Here is a 15442-nt window from a genome sequence, read left to right as displayed (position 1 = left end):
AGTAGAATAGATTAATGCCGTCTATTGTACCCTGTTATCAGCCATATATGGCAGGTGAATACAAGTTATTACTCTCTGTTATCTGCCATTTCATTGTAGACAGACGGTCACTGTTTTATTCAATCTATTGCTCAATATTATCAGCCATTTCGTTACGGGTGAATGCAGTCTATTGCTCCCTGTTATCAGCCGTCTTCATAGCTGCTAGTTCCCACCTGTCCTCCAGTAACCCCCTGTCACTCTCACCTTTTGACTTGTTCTTCTCCTTTGGACGCTGCTGGTTTGGGAGACATTTAACCTTTTCCAGGATGGCTCCATCCGCCATTCTCTGCGTCTCCCTGCGGCTGGGACAGGAAGGATGCAGCAGCTCCGGTGTCTTCTGACCTTTCCCGTACATCGCGCTGGATTTAGTCCTTGTCAGGATTCAGAATATGAAATTAATGAGCAGGTTCTGCCTCCGCCGATTCTGTGGATCAGCGGTGTGATCTGTGTCCTGACCCTGATACTGGGGGGATCCGCTCTCTGGAGGGCGCTCCGTGACTGCTCGCACTGCACGCTCTCATTCCTTACTGACCCTCATCTACTAACAGTCCATTATTATTATTATTATTGCTATTATTACATTCGCTTATAGCCCTCTACAGACATCATCATCGCTGTCCCCATTGGGGCTCACAATCTACATTCCCTATCAGTCTATGGAGGGTGGGAGGAAACCAGAGAACCCAGGGGAAGCCCAGCAAACACGGGGAGAACATACAAGCTCCTTGCAGATGTTGTCCTTGGTGGATTTGAACCCAGGACCCCAGCGCTGCAAAGCAACAGTGCTAACCACTGAGCCATCGTACATTGGTAACCACTGAGCCACTGTGCAGCGCTAATCACTGAGCCATCCTGCACTAGTAACCACTGAGCCACTGTGCAGTGCTAACCACTGAGCCACTGTGCAGTGCTAACCACTGAGCCACTGTGCAGTGCTAACCACTGAGCCACTGTGCAGTGCTAACCACTGAGCCACTGTGCAGTGCTAACCACTGAGCCACTGTGCAGTGCTAACCACTGAGCCACTGTGCAGTGCTAACCACTGAGCCACTGTGCTGCGCTTAGATGGGAGATGCATCCTATACAACCAGCGTCCTGAGGGATCCTGCAGATCGGGCGGCCCTTCACCTGCCATCTGGTGTAGATCCGGTGCTTCTGGTTCAGGCTGTTCCCCCCTCCTGGCGTTCAGAGGTCAGCGTTTCGGCACCATCCTGTGACCGCCTCTAACGCCTCCCCTTTGGCTTCTGTTCGCATGGCCTTTACTGCACTCTTTATATTCTGTATATGGCTGGATGTGACGGGTCCAGGACGGAGGCTCTGACGCAGCTGTGAACTTAGTTATTGTAGATGAGGGTTTGCTACCATTGTATGTAGTCTGGACGATCCTCTGTTAGGCTGTGTGCCCACTATGCGTTTTTTAAGCGTTTCTGCAGCTGCAAATCTGCTGCAGAAAAACGCTTGGTAGAAGGTCTGCCATGTTCCCCAATGATAATCCGCATCTGCTGTGCACATACTGCGGAAATTTTCGCTGCGGATCATTGCAGAAAAATCCGCACGGACAATCCGCACGGACAATCCGCACGGACAATCCGCACGGACAATCCGCACGCACAATCCGCACGCACAATCCGCACGCACAATCCGCACGGACAATCCGCACGGACAATCCGCACGGACAATCCGCACGGACAATCCGCACGCACAATCCGTATGCGTTTTTTCCACCAGGGAGACGCAGAAACGCTCAGGAAAAAATCCGGAGCATTTCTGCATTGTGGGCACGTAGCCTAAGGGGCAGACATCAGCTACAGACATATCTCTTCTGATAGTTTGTTACAATGTATCAGTGCAGATAAATGTTCTGGTGCGGTCTACACGCTGTGCTTGGTGCTCTCGTGTATCTGAGATTCTTTCCGGTTTCATGCAGAGGCATACCGGAGTCCAGTGCCGGACTGGGCTGCCCAGTACCCACCAGTAACATGGACTCTGGGGGCCGCTTTTCATCTATATACAGATATTCCATTCCCCTCATTCACAGATTTACCTCTGCTTCTATGTAATGAATTGGGTGGTTTGTTATGTGAATGATGAGATGTTTCCCTTGTCTGTATGAAGTGAAACAAGTGTATTGTGCCATATTCTGCTCATATAGGAGGGTGAGGGGCCCACCGGGGGATTCTCCAGTTCTCCTGTGGGCCAGTCCGAGCTTGCTGACAGAGATCCTGCCCTGATCCATCAGCCTCCGTATGTACAGAGATATGAGGAAGCATTTGTTCCCGATGGGGCATCATTTGGTGAAGCATAAAATATAAAGGCAGCGAGACACAGCGTATTCCCAGTCAGTCCAGCACTGCGTGGTATCGCCCCGCCGTCATGTCCCCCATTCTCTGGCATCGTCAAGCTGGCGATCCTTTCTTTTCCAGGTCGTCTCTCAGAATAGCTTCACCTTCTGCCTCCTACATGTGATCTCGGCGCTGATCTGAAGCTTTACAATGTGTTTTGTCTTAGACGTGTACAGTTTTTCTAAAAAGAAAAGAAATGTATTCGGCGATCAGTGAAGCTCGGTGTAAAGCCGCTCCCCGGTAATGGAGCCGCCGCACTGACCCGTCACTGGGAACAATGCTCCACATCTGGTTAACTATTTAACAGCACTTACACTTTATTTTTAGCCGTATTGCAGAGAGAGGATTTCTAAATGTCGGATATAGAGAAGAGCTCGTCATTGATGGAGCCGCGGGTGAGAAGGTCTCTGCCGCTAACTAAGAGAAAACTCAGACGACCATCGCTTTAAAAACCTCCTGTGGAAACACTTCCCAGCCGCAGGAAAGCTTACTGATTGATTCCTGATCAGAGCTGGACTGGCTGCATCCACTGGCGCCTGCCCTGTGCCGCCGGGTGCGGGCTGCGCCTTCCCTGTGCCGCCGGGTGCGGGCTGCGCCTTCCCTGTGCCGCCGGGTGCGGGCTGCGCCTTCCCTGTGCCGCCGGGTGCGGGCTGCGCCTTCCCTGTGCCGCCGGGTGCGTGCTGCGCTTTCCCTGTGCCGCCGGGTGCGTGCTGCGCCTTCCCTGTGCCGCCGGGTGCGGGCTGCGCCTTCCTTGTGCCGCCGGGTGCGGGCTGCGCCTTCCCTGTGCCGCCGGGTGCGGGCTGCGCCTTCCCTGTGCCGCCGGGTGCGGGCTGCGCCTTCCCTGTGCCGCCGGGTGCGGGCTGCGCCTTCCCTGTGCCGCCGGGTGCGGGCTGCGCCTTCCCTGTGCCTGCTGGGTGCGGGCTGCGCCTTCCCTGTGCCTGCTGGGTGCGGGCTGCGCCTTCCCTGTGCCTGCTGGGTGCGGGCTGCGCCTTCCCTGTGCCGCCGGGTGCGGGCTGCCCCTTCCCTGTGCCGCCGGGTGCGGGCTGCGCCTTCCCTGTGCCGCCGGGTGCGGGCTGCGCCTTCCCTGTGCCGCCGGGTGCGGGCTGCGCCTTCCCTGTGCCCGCTGGGTGCGGGCTGCGCCTTCCCTGTGCCGCCGGGTGCGGGCTGCGCCTTCCCTGTGCCGCCGGGTGCGGGCTGCGCCTTCCCTGTGCCCCCGGGTGCGGGCTGCGCCTTCCCTGTGCCCCCGGGTGCGGGCTGCGCCTTCCCTGTGCCCCCGGGTGCGGGCTGCGCCTTCCCTGTGCCGCCGGGTGCGGGCTGCGCCTTCCCTGTGCCGCCGGGTGCGGGCTGCGCCTTCCCTGTGCCGCCGGGTGCCGGCTGCGCCTGCTGTACTGTACATCCGTCGTAGGCTCGTTATGATAAACTGATCAGAGGAGGATGTAAAGGATTGTTATCAGTCTGATAAAACGATCAGCCCCTCCTCTGTTACCTGTGGATGGATGACTCCTGTGACTCCTGCATGTTAAGCTGGTAGAGAGGGAGTAACAGCGTGGGAAATATATTCTTGGGACACCGCAGGCTCCTCTGATATCTGTGGGTAGATGTCCCTTCCCGTCGGGGCTGGAGGTCCGGTAATTGTGTGGGTGGGAGTTGTTGGCCCCCTGATGTTGGTGTGTGGAGGTCCAGTAACTGTGTGGGTGGGAGTTGTTGGCCCCCCTAATGCCGGTGTGTGGAGGTCCAGTAACTGTGTGGGTGGGAGTTGTTGGCCCCCCTGATGCCTTTGTGTCGAGGTCTGGACAGCAGCACTCACCTCAGCGTTGTGGCTTCGTCCATCTTTGTGGCAGTCGTTTACCTTTTGGCAGAAGAACAGTCCTGTGGCATAAGCGTGGCACAGTCATTGCTTTCAGGAACACGAGAGTGAGTTTCCGCAGATCTCCATCCTATGTCTGGGCCGTTCGCAGCACGTCAGCACCTCTGTCCACATGGGCCGATATTCCTGCAGATTGATCTCATACACCACGTATTACTGCGGGTCTAAGTGCCGCTAGATGGGGGTCTAATAAAGGGGCCACTCCAGTATTAGGTCTGTTCTCATCATAGCAAATGCAGCAATGTAGGAATGTGTCAGATCTGCTGATCCGTCGTCCCCGCTGTGCTGCCACCTGGAAACATTGTGGCAGCCATGTGTAAACATCAGCGACTTGTATTCCCCAGGAACCGGCCACAACGACACAAGATGATCTATACTGTGATGTGGTACAAATAGTCCAGGCTGCGGCCCACCAATGTTATCCTGCCCCTCCATCATCGCCCCTCCCATGTTCTGCCTCGTGTGCGGTGAGCGCGGGTTCTGTGCGTGTTCCTTCCGTTCCGGGGTGTTATTTGTGTCCCTGGCATGTGTCACCAGATTGTGTGCGGTGAGCGCGGGTTCTGTGCGTGTTCCTTCCGTTCCGGGGTGTTATTTGGCTCCCTGGCTTGTGTCACCAGATTGTGCGCGGTGAGCGCGGGTTCTGTGCGTGTTCCTTCCGTTCCGGGGTGTTATTTGGCTCCCTGGCTTGTGTCACCAGATTGTGTGCGGTGAGCGCGGGTTCTGTGCGTGTTCCTTCCGTTCCGGGGTGTTATTTGGCTCCCTGGCTTGTGTCACCAGATTGTGTGCTGTGAGCGCGGGTTCTGTGCGTGTTCCTTCCGTTCCGGGGTGTTATTTGGCTCCCTGGCTTGTGTCACCACATTGTGTGCGGTGAGTGCGGGTTCTGTGCGTGTTCCTTCCGTTCCGGGGTGCTATTTGTGTCCCTGGCATGTGTCACCAGATTGTGTGCGGTGAGCGCGGGTTCTGTGCGTGTTCCTTCCGTTCCGGGGTGTTATTTGTGTCCCTGGCATGTGTCACCAGATTGTGTGCGGTGAGCGCGGGTTCTGTGCGTGTTCCTTCCGTTCCGGGGTGTTATTTGGCTCCCTGGCTTGTGTCACCAGATTGTGTGCGGTGAGCGCGGGTTCTGTGCGTGTTCCTTCCGTTCCGGGGTGTTATTTGTGTCCCTGGCTTGTGTCACCAGATTGTGTGCGGTGAGCGCGGGTTCTGTGCGTGTTCCTTCCGTTCCGGGGTGTTATTTGGCTCCCTGGCTTGTGTCACCAGATTGTGTGCGGTGAGCGCGGGTTCTGTGCGTGTTCCTTCCGTTCCGGGGTGTTATTTGGCTCCCTGACTTGTGTCACCAGATTGTGTGCGGTGAGCGCGGGTTCTGTGCGTGTTCCTTCCGTTCCGGGGTGTTATTTGGCTCCCTGGCTTGTGTCACCAGATTGTGTGCGGTGAGCGCGGGTTCTGTGCGTGTTCCTTCCGTTCCGGGGAGTTATTTGGCTCCCTGGCTTGTGTCACCAGATTGTGTGCGGTGAGCGCGGGTTCTGTGCGTGTTCTTTCCGTTCCGGGGCGTTATTTGGCTCCCTGGCTTGTGTCACCAGATTGTGTGCGGTGAGCGCGGGTTCTGTGCGTGTTCCTTCCGGTCCGGGGAGTTATTTGGCTCCCTGGCTTGTGTCACCAGATTGTGTGCGGTGAGCGCGGGTTCTGTGCGTGTTCCTTCCGTTCTGGGGAGTTATTTGGCTCCCTGGCTTGTGTCACCAGATTGTGTGCGGTGAGCGCGGGTTCTGTGCGTGTTCCTTCCGTTCCGGGTCGTTATTTGGCTCCCTGGCTTATGTCACCAGATTGTGTGCGGTGAGCGCGGGTTCTGTGCGTGTTCCTTCCGTTCCGGGGTGTTATTTGTGTCCCTGGCATGTGTCACCAGATTGTGTGCGGTGAGCGCGGGTTCTGTGCGTGTTCCTTCCGGTCCGGGGAGTTATTTGGCTCCCTGGCTTGTGTCACCAGATTGTGTGCGGTGAGCGCGGGTTCTGTGCGTGTTCCTTCCGTTTCGGGGAGTTATTTGGCTCCCTGGCTTGTGTCACCAGATTGTGTGCGGTGAGCGCGGGTTCTGTGCGTGTTCCTTCCGTTCCGGGGTGTTATTTGAGTCCCTGGCTTGTGTCACCAGATTGTGTGCGGTGAGCGCGGGTTCTGTGCGTGTTCCTTCCGTTCCGGGGTGTTATTTGGCTCCCTGGCTTGTGTCACCAGATTGTGTGCGGTGAGCGCGGGTTCTGTGCGTGTTCCTTCCGTTCCGGGTCGTTATTTGGCTCCCTGGCTTGTGTCACCAGATTGTGTGCGGTGAGCGCGGGTTCTGTGCGTGTTCCTCCCGTTCCGGGGTGTTATTTGGCTCCCTGGCTTGTGTCACCAGATTTTGTGCGGTGAGCGCGGGTTCTGTGCGTGTTCCTTCCGTTCCGGGGAGTTATTTGGCTCCCTGGCTTGTGTCACCAGATTGTGTGCGGTGAGCGCGGGTTCTGTGCGTGTTCCTTCCGTTCCGGGGAGTTATTTGGGTCTCTGGCTTGTGTCACCAGATTGTGTGCGGTGAGCGCGGGTTCTGTGCGTGTTCCTTCCGTTCCGGGTCGTTATTTGGCTCCCTGGCTTATGTCACCAGATTGTGTGCGGTGAGCGCGGGTTCTGTGCGTGTTCCTTCCGTTCCGGGGAGTTATTTGGGTCTCTGGCTTGTGTCACCAGATTGTGTGCGGTGAGCGCGGGTTCTGTGCGTGTTCCTTCCGTTCCGGGTCGTTATTTGGCTCCCTGGCTTGTCACCAGATTGTGTGCGGTGAGCGCGGGTTCTGTGCGTGTTCCTTCCGTTCCGGGTCGTTATTTGGCTCCCTGGCTTGTGTCACCAGATTGTGTGCGGTGAGCGCGGGTTCTGTGCGTGTTCCTCCCGTTCCGGGGTGTTATTTGGCTCCCTGGCTTGTGTCACCAGATTTTGTGCGGTGAGCGCGGGTTCTGTGCGTGTTCCTTCCGTTCCGGGGAGTTATTTGGCTCCCTGGCTTGTGTCACCAGATTGTGTGCGGTGAGCGCGGGTTCTGTGCGTGTTCCTTCCGTTCCGGGGAGTTATTTGGGTCTCTGGCTTGTGTCACCAGATTGTGTGCGGTGAGCGCGGGTTCTGTGCGTGTTCCTTCCGTTCCGGGGAGTTATTTGGCTCCCTGACTCGGTGTCTCCAGTACAGGGGCTCCCGTCACACTGGTCCAGACGTCAGTCTTGTTTTTTGTAGTATGGAATAAATCTAGCCTATTAGGATTGGGGTCACCGCCTCTACAATTCTCTGCTTGAATTTCTCAGCATTCCCTGCCTGTTCAGTGTCTGCACGGACGTTACCATGTACTTGCACATTTTTTGCGCTCTCCGTGTAGATGAATCGTTCAGTGATGTACATGGGATGGCAGCCTGAGGCCGCGCAGATGTCCAGAAGATGCCTCATTCAGGTGTCACTATGATGGGCAGTGACATAGACCTGATAAATGACTGTGCGGGGTCCGACCATCTGTATTCACTTATACAGTCTGTATTTCAAGGGTCTAAACCCAATGATTGCATCCACTGAGATCCAGGACTCTGCAGAACCTCTTCTCCCCCAGCAAACAATCACACATGGAGGAACAGTAAAGCTACCGGCGGGGAATGATTCTTGCTGCATCCTTCACTGGGTCACGTGCTGAGATTAAAGAATCCCTCCTCCTCCTCCTCTTCCTCCTCTTCACATATATTGCAATCATCATATTATATAACACTGTATATTTACAATTGCTCATTTTGCCTTTCTACCCAGATAATTCTTCTCTTTTCTTTTCTTTCGATGACATCATGCGATTACAGACTGATGAGCTGAATCCTTCTAAGCTCTATGTACAGACAGGAGGTCAATATTCCCTGCATGAGTCATCATTAGAACTACAATCCTACATCATTGGCAAAGTCCCTGGCAGGAGAAGGAGAGAGCAGCTGGGTCAGGAGGTGAAGAGGGGAATGATAAATGCAGGGACAAGAGACTTCCTGTTTCTACATAGAGAAGAATTAACTGGGTAGAAAATGATCAATTGTAAGTGCACAGCGCTGTATAATATGGTGACTGCAATATATAAAGAGGATAAACTCTGTGATGGAGGGAGGAGGAGGATGAAGAGGAGGAGGAGCGCTTCTTTAATGTGATTTACCCGGTTGCTGCTGGAGTTTATCTTCCCATCACCTGAGATCGAGACGATATAAGGGTCCAATGTAAGTATTGAAAAAAGGAATTGGTCCTCACTAGAGGCAGACATTTCTCAGTCCTTATACATCAGAGCAAGAACTGAAAAAAAGCAAAAGTACAGGAATATAATCAGCGATCGCCGGCTGCAAGTTGTCAGCAGCAGGAAGCGTACATGATAAGTGCTGCCCGCACCCCGGGGATTATACAGTCGCCCCAATATCACCAGCATCATGGAGGAAGCCTCCTCCACCGTGACCGATTACTGCCGACGTCTCCTTCGTTTCCTGAATAGGATATTTTCTGCAATCTTAATCTACAACTGGAAATTGGTTCCAGATTTTTTTTATTACAACTAGCAGATGTGGGTTACTGAATGACCCCCGATGGACCGGCCGAACGGTGTCCCTGCACCGTGGATGCAACCTCATGAGCGTGAGAAAAGATGGTCGAGAGCGCAAGAGAATAATCCCCATCTGCAGACAGGATGCTCCGTCCTGCCAGAATCTGCCGTATTAGTCCTCCACATTACAGCACAGTCAAGCTTTTGGCAGTCACCGAATGAGAAGACGGAGACTGCTGGAGTGGACACGAGCCAAGAGGATTTGACGCGCTGCCATGAAAAAGCGTCAATTTAACCTCTCCGCCTGTATGCAGATGGATTGCTGGCAGAGATATCTGCTGTCTGAAGAACAAGGTATTAACATCAGCAGAAAGTAGGAACTTCCACCGACCACCCGACTGACCAGTCATTACCGACCAGCCATCACCGACAGCCCTATCGACCAGCCATCACCGACTGACCAGTCATCACCGACCAGCCATCACCGACCGATCAATCATCACTGACCACCCGACCAGCCTTCACCGACTGACCAATCATCACTGACCACCCGACCAGCCATCACCGACCAACCAAACATCACTGACCACCCGACCAGCCATCACCGACCGACCAATCATCACTGACCACCCGACCAGCCATCACTGACCGATCAATCATCACTGACCACCCGACCAGCCATCACCGACCGACCAATCATCACTGACCATCCGACCAGCCATCACTGACCGACCAATCATCACTGACCACCCGACCAGCCATCACCGACCGACCAAACATCACTGACCACCCGACCAGCCATCACCGACCGACCAAACATCACTGACCAACCGACCAGCCATCACCAACCGACCAAACATCACTGACCACCCGACCAGCCATCACCGACCAACCAAACATCACTGACCACCCGACCAGCCATCACCAACCGACCAAACATCACTGACCACCCGACCAGCCATCACCGACCGATCAGTCATCACTGACCACCCAACCAGCCATCACCGACCGATCATCACTGACCACCTGACCAGCCATCACTGACCACCCAACCAGCCATCACTGACCGACCAATCATCACTGACCACCCGACCAGCCATCACCGACCGACCAATCATCACTGACCACCCGACCAGCCATCACCTTGTCACGCTTGCACGGAGTACCGGAGCCAAACTCTGGCAGAGGAGCAACTCCGGTGTCGTGCTAGTGTCAAGTAGCGTGAAGGGTTAATATCATTAGGGAGATTTAATATGCAAAGTGCCGGAAATCTAGTGCAGATGATGTCCGAAAAATAAAAGACGCGGTGCGATGTAGGAACACATCAGTAATGTAGTAGCGCCTTCGTGAAATTCTCCAGATGTGTGATCACGGACAAGAAATCACCCCGGGGCTAATGAGAACCATCCCCTGTGCGCTTTCCATAAGTTTGCAGCATTATTCCAAGTGTTAAATTCCTGCGCCTGGAGACCCTTGCGCCTGGAGACCCTTGCGCCTGGAGACCCTTGCGCCTGGAGACCCTTGCGCCTGGAGACCCTTGCGCCTGGAGACCCTTGCGCCTGGAGACCCTTGCGCCTGGAGACCCTTGCGCCTGGCACAAGCTCCCATGTGAGGCGACTTGTTGGCTGTGCGGCTGCCCACAGAGTGAGGAGTGCCTCATATTCTCTCTTCAGGCTCCTGGTCGGCTCCGCACTTACTGCTGCAGGGACTTTGTTCTTTCTGCTGTGAAGTACAAGTGCAAGTTTAATCATCTCATAGTCACATTTTTGCAGCTTTTTAATACACTTTGGCCCCATCCATTATTTGCGTTTATTTTTAAGTCCACTTTTTTTTTTCTTTTTATCCTGTGCTATTTGCTGCAGTTTTTTTGCAGCAGATTTTTCCAAGTGGCTGTTTTGTGACTTTTTAGCGCAAAAGTTTTCATGTTTGCAAAATGTCACGAACATTGCGCCCAAGTGTATTTGTATCCAAAAAAAATCCCTCCCAGGGGGCTACTGCGGTACGTCTGCCCAAAAATACAGCTGTAAGAAAAGTCGCAACTGATGAATCAGCCAAAAATATCTGAAAAACTTTAAATATCGCCCCCCCCCAAAAAAAAAATAAAGAAAAAAACTGAAAAACACATAAAAAGTGGCTTAAAAAGGCAGAATTTAAAAGATAAATTTGATGCAAACAAAAAAACAGGCGCAAAACTAGACAAGAAGCGAAAGCTGCGATGAGTCCGACTCTTTGTGAGTAAATTCTGCACCTCTTTGCTCGCTGTCAGTGAGTGGAAACTTCTCGTTTGCAGACGTAATATTTCCTGCCCTCTCAGCGGCTGAAGCTTCACACCAACCTCATAAAGCACAAGTGTGTGGGAGCAGTTTAGAGCCCCCCCTGACCTCAGCCCCTCATCTAGGCCCCTTTAGCCAATGCCACCCCATTATTATCAATGCGTTACCCTTGGTCAGGGGGCTCTGCATAGGCTCTAACCATGCAGGTAGGCAGAGCGGGGCCCTCTCTTTTTGAGTCCCCACATCAGCGCCACGTCCCGGTCTCGTCCGTTGTGGGGATCGGATGATCTGTGCGATGTCTCCGGATTCTGATCTTCTGATTATTCTTTTCCCTTTTCTTTTCTTTTTCAGGTGACAGATTTTAGTGATTATGAAGGGGTAACGCACAGCACCGAGGCCCGAGCCGTCAGCTGCGGTAAGTGCAGGACAGTCTGGTTATGTCTGACCCTGGGTCCTGGTCTAAAGAGGCTGACTCTAGTTACAGCCAGAGCTGCGGTTGTTTTACAAATGCAGTGCATTGTGAGTTAGGGTTATTGTAACTGTGGAGTTGTGGGTGCTGCTCTGGAGGTGACTGGAGTACAGGATGATGTAATAGTATAATTGTGGATGCAGCTCTGGAGGTGACTGATGGTCAGGACACGATGTAGCAGCAGAATAGTGACTGCAGCTCTGAAGGTGACTGGAGGATAAGACATGATGTAACAGCAGAATAGTGACTGCTGCTCTGGAGGTGACTGGAGGATAAGACGCGATGTAGCAGCAGAATAGTGACTGCAGCTCTGGAGGTGACTGAAGGATAAGACACGATATAACAGCAGAATAGTGACTGCAGCTCTGGAGGTGACTGAAGGATAAGACACGATGTAGCAGCAGAACAGTGACTGCAGCTCTGAAGGTGACTGGAGGATAAGACGATGAAGCAGCAGAATAGTGACTGCAGCTCTGGAGGTGACTGGAGGGTAAGACACGATGAAGCAGCAGTATAGTGACTGCAGCTCTGGAGGTGACTGGAGGATAAGACACAATGTAACAGCAGTATAGTGACTGCAGCTCTGGAGGTGACTGGAGGATAAGACACGATGTAACAGCAGTATAGTGACTGCAGCTCTGGCTGTGGTTGGAGTACAGGACATGATGTAACCCAGGACCGGCACGACATAGGTAGAAGATTGATTTGCTGAGTTGTCTACGGTCCTTGAGGGTTTCTCTGTGAGGAGGAGATAAGCGGCGCCCGGTGTGAGCTTCTCGGCAGTCGCGCTGTTATTCCCGGACTGGCGATCATGGCGCAGCCGCTTCTTCTCATCAGGGGACGATTCTCAGGGAAGGAATCTGCCCTCAGCCGGGGCTTTATGTACTGCGCATGCTGCACCTTGTAGTTCACCTGTAACGCTGCAACTCCGCGTCAGTGTGACCAAACAGCTTCTAATCTTAATCAGCCAGACGTCTAGATTTGTTAAGCCAAGAGTAATGCACTATTGGGTTTGCATTGACTTTAGAACTTGTGTGTTTCTTTGGTGGGTCAAGAAGGACAGACCAGTATTTGTATAACCCTGAATGTTGTCTTCTCTTGGTTCTGAAACAATGATGTTTGTTATTATGCTAATTGCATATTGTACTACAGCTAGCTAGATGTTTATTTACAAGAGCCCCCTGCTGTACCAACTATGTAAATTGATTAAATGCTCAAACAATGAGACCTGAGCCCTGTGGAATAATACCCTCCCTAACCCTTGACCTGTGGATGTATTTGAAAGGACAAATGTGAACTATTTAAGGAACATATGCCTCTGTAGCAGGGAGATTTGAAACAGAGAATTGAAAGAGACTTTACAAGGACAATCAAAGATCAGACTCTCTTCAGGCCATCAGCTTGGTAGCATGGTGGCTTTATCCAAAGAGACACAGATTTGGATTCTACATGATTCCAGCCTAAGGGTATATGGCCCTGACTGGAAAGATACGGCTCCATTGACTGTGAGAGAGCCCATGGATACATTTGGGGAGACCAGGTTGGGGCGATGAAGTCACCTGGCCCCATGGATATGTTGTTTAGGGTTGTCAGGTGGGACCCTCCGGTCGCCTGGAACCCATGGAGACATTCAGAGATGCCAGATTGGGACCAGCCGGTCATCTAGCCCCATGGAAACTCTCGGAGAGGCCAGGGTGGGACCCTCGGGTCTCCTGGCCTTGTACCTCGATGGACTGCTAGCTTCCTAAGTTTGCCGCTACCTTCTCTGTGGGGGCCCGCCAAAAGCGGAGGGCCACTTGTAGGGGTAGAAGTCGCTGTCTGCGTAGTGTGTACAGGGCAATGAGATGTAACAAGCCGATCCACTGAGTGAGGAGGAGGGAATCCTGCGGATCACTGACAGCAAGCAGAGAACTTACCACTGCTATATTCAGGATGTGAGAACGGCCATGTGCCGGCAATCATGATTTCTCTCTGAGGCGTCTCTTGTGCATTTGAGGAATACAAGGATGTTACTGAACGCGGAGGCAGGACACGGAGGGTGAAGATCAGAGGCTCAGGAGGACGGGCCGCTCCCAGTCCTGAGTGTGGAGCTCTGCAGTCAGCCATCATGGGATGGAGATGAGCCCACGTCTTTGTGCCCCCCCAGGCACTGCTGGGTCCTGGGATTCACAGGGGGAGAGATTTCCCACGACAGCTCAGGATGTGTCCCATCCTCACACAGCGGCCTGGACTGAGGGCAGAGGACCCCTCTCTGCGGGATCTGCGCACACGAGCCACAGCTCGGCTCTGCTCGCGGCTCTGCTCACGGCTCTGCTCACTTAAAGGGCCGTGCTACTCCATTAAAGATCCTTTTTTTTTCGGCTGCAGCCATTAAACATTCTCTGATCTCAGTGATTGGCTGCAGTGGTCATGTGTGCTGCAGTCATGACGCCACCGCTACAGCCAGTAAACAAAGACCGGCGCAGCAGCGGAGAGGCATCTCTGGACCGGGGAAGGGGAGTATTGTTGTGAATATTATTTTACACATGTACAAGACTTAATAAAAAACGATCTCCTCCTGGACATCCCCTTTAATCCTCCTTTGAGCCTGGGATGCACGTCGCTTAGAGCTGTAAAGTGATGGCCGCCCCCGTAATCAGCGCAGTGACAACTCCACAGTATCGGCTGCGCGGCAGCGTTTCATGTTCTGGCCGCGCTTTGCCTGATCCTGCAGCGCCTTCCGGGGCTCGACGGCTCCTGGAGATTCAGATGGAAGCCGCGCAACGATTAGAGTGTGAACACGGCCCGAGACTCCGCACATTGGTTCCCGCAGACGTCACCGGATTATTCGCCAGGTGAGAACAACCGAATCCATCATAAAACCCGAGCACCCTGCTGTAAGTCATTTTCACAGCGGTATGTGTGCGGGCGGTGACACCACGAGCCAAGTGTGAACAGAGACTGGCCGCCGATCACCAGGATTACTGCGCTTCTCCCTCCGAAGTGTGCCACTCACAAGACTCTCCAGGCTGCCATTGTAACAAACCTTCAGGGGAGTACCGGGTTGTTGTCTGGTAACGATGATGGTTGTGATAGTACTTGGCCTCCACACTGTACTGTGTATCAGGATGATGGTTGTAGTAGTTCTTCTCCTCCACGCTGTTGTCATGGGTGTGTCAGATGTGACAGACAGTCTCTCTGGATTTGGCTGCAGAAGGTCCACTGCGTTTGGCATTGCAAATGTCATCCTAAATCCTTCTCACTTTTGGACCCAGCGGCAACCTCCCTCCTGCTCTGATTGACACACCCTGGTCTGGGTGTTTATAAACTCTCAGTCTGCTGCAGGGAGTCGCCGGTGATATTCACATTTCCCCTTGTGAAGGCTTGGAGCTACAGTGGTTGGCTAGCTTCCTCTCTGGTGCCCTTGGAGGACGTTTGGTGTTGCCTCTCTGATGTCGGCTCAATTTAAGTTTTCCCCCTTTGTTTGTCTCCCTTGTTGTCTTTAGTTTTATAGTGGGGACTGACCAGTGCTCACCCCCATTTCTAGGGCCTAGCTCTAGCGATATACAGGGCTTAGGTTTCCTGCTCGGCGATTAGTGTGGAACCAATATAGGGACGGTAGGGTGGGTAGGCAGGGTGTCATTAGATCTGCCTAAGGGTCTCCACTCCCCATTTCCCTAGTGTCTGGGCTTCCTACTCGTGTTGCACTTAGTGTCACGCACAGTGTGGGAAAGATGATCACCGGCCGTGCATATAAAAATAATAAAAAAAAACCTGACACATTGTTTTTTTTTTTGTTTCGGTGTAGTTGTTTTTTTTTGGTTCATGGATTCCATTACTGAGCTGTCAGAGCAGCTGCGCCATCTGTCTCTGGAGGTGACTGACCTTCGCTATGAGGTTCAGCGGCTGCAGGTTCCTAATGTGGGGGT

At 53.3% G+C, this 15442-nt stretch overlaps 1 protein-coding gene across 1 annotated transcript in view; it reads left to right on the top strand.

Annotated features, from left to right (window-relative positions):
- The window catches only part of ARHGAP32 (Rho GTPase activating protein 32), a 394160-nt gene that overhangs the window by 38459 nt on the left and 340259 nt on the right, over positions 1-15442 (top strand). The window contains exon 2 of the mRNA XM_073657439.1: positions 11417-11480. The gene's annotated coding sequence lies outside the window, so the exon portion shown is untranslated. The remainder of the gene's footprint in view (positions 1-11416; positions 11481-15442) is intronic.

The sequence above is a fragment of the Phyllobates terribilis genome, unplaced genomic scaffold (assembly GCF_046119375.1).
Source record: "Phyllobates terribilis strain yellow unplaced genomic scaffold, ASM4611937v1 Scaffold_12__6_contigs__length_324123572, whole genome shotgun sequence".
NCBI lineage: Eukaryota > Metazoa > Chordata > Amphibia > Anura > Dendrobatidae > Phyllobates > Phyllobates terribilis.
The sequence above is the reverse complement of the archived record's forward strand: the minus strand, read 5'-3'. Positions and strand labels throughout refer to the sequence as shown.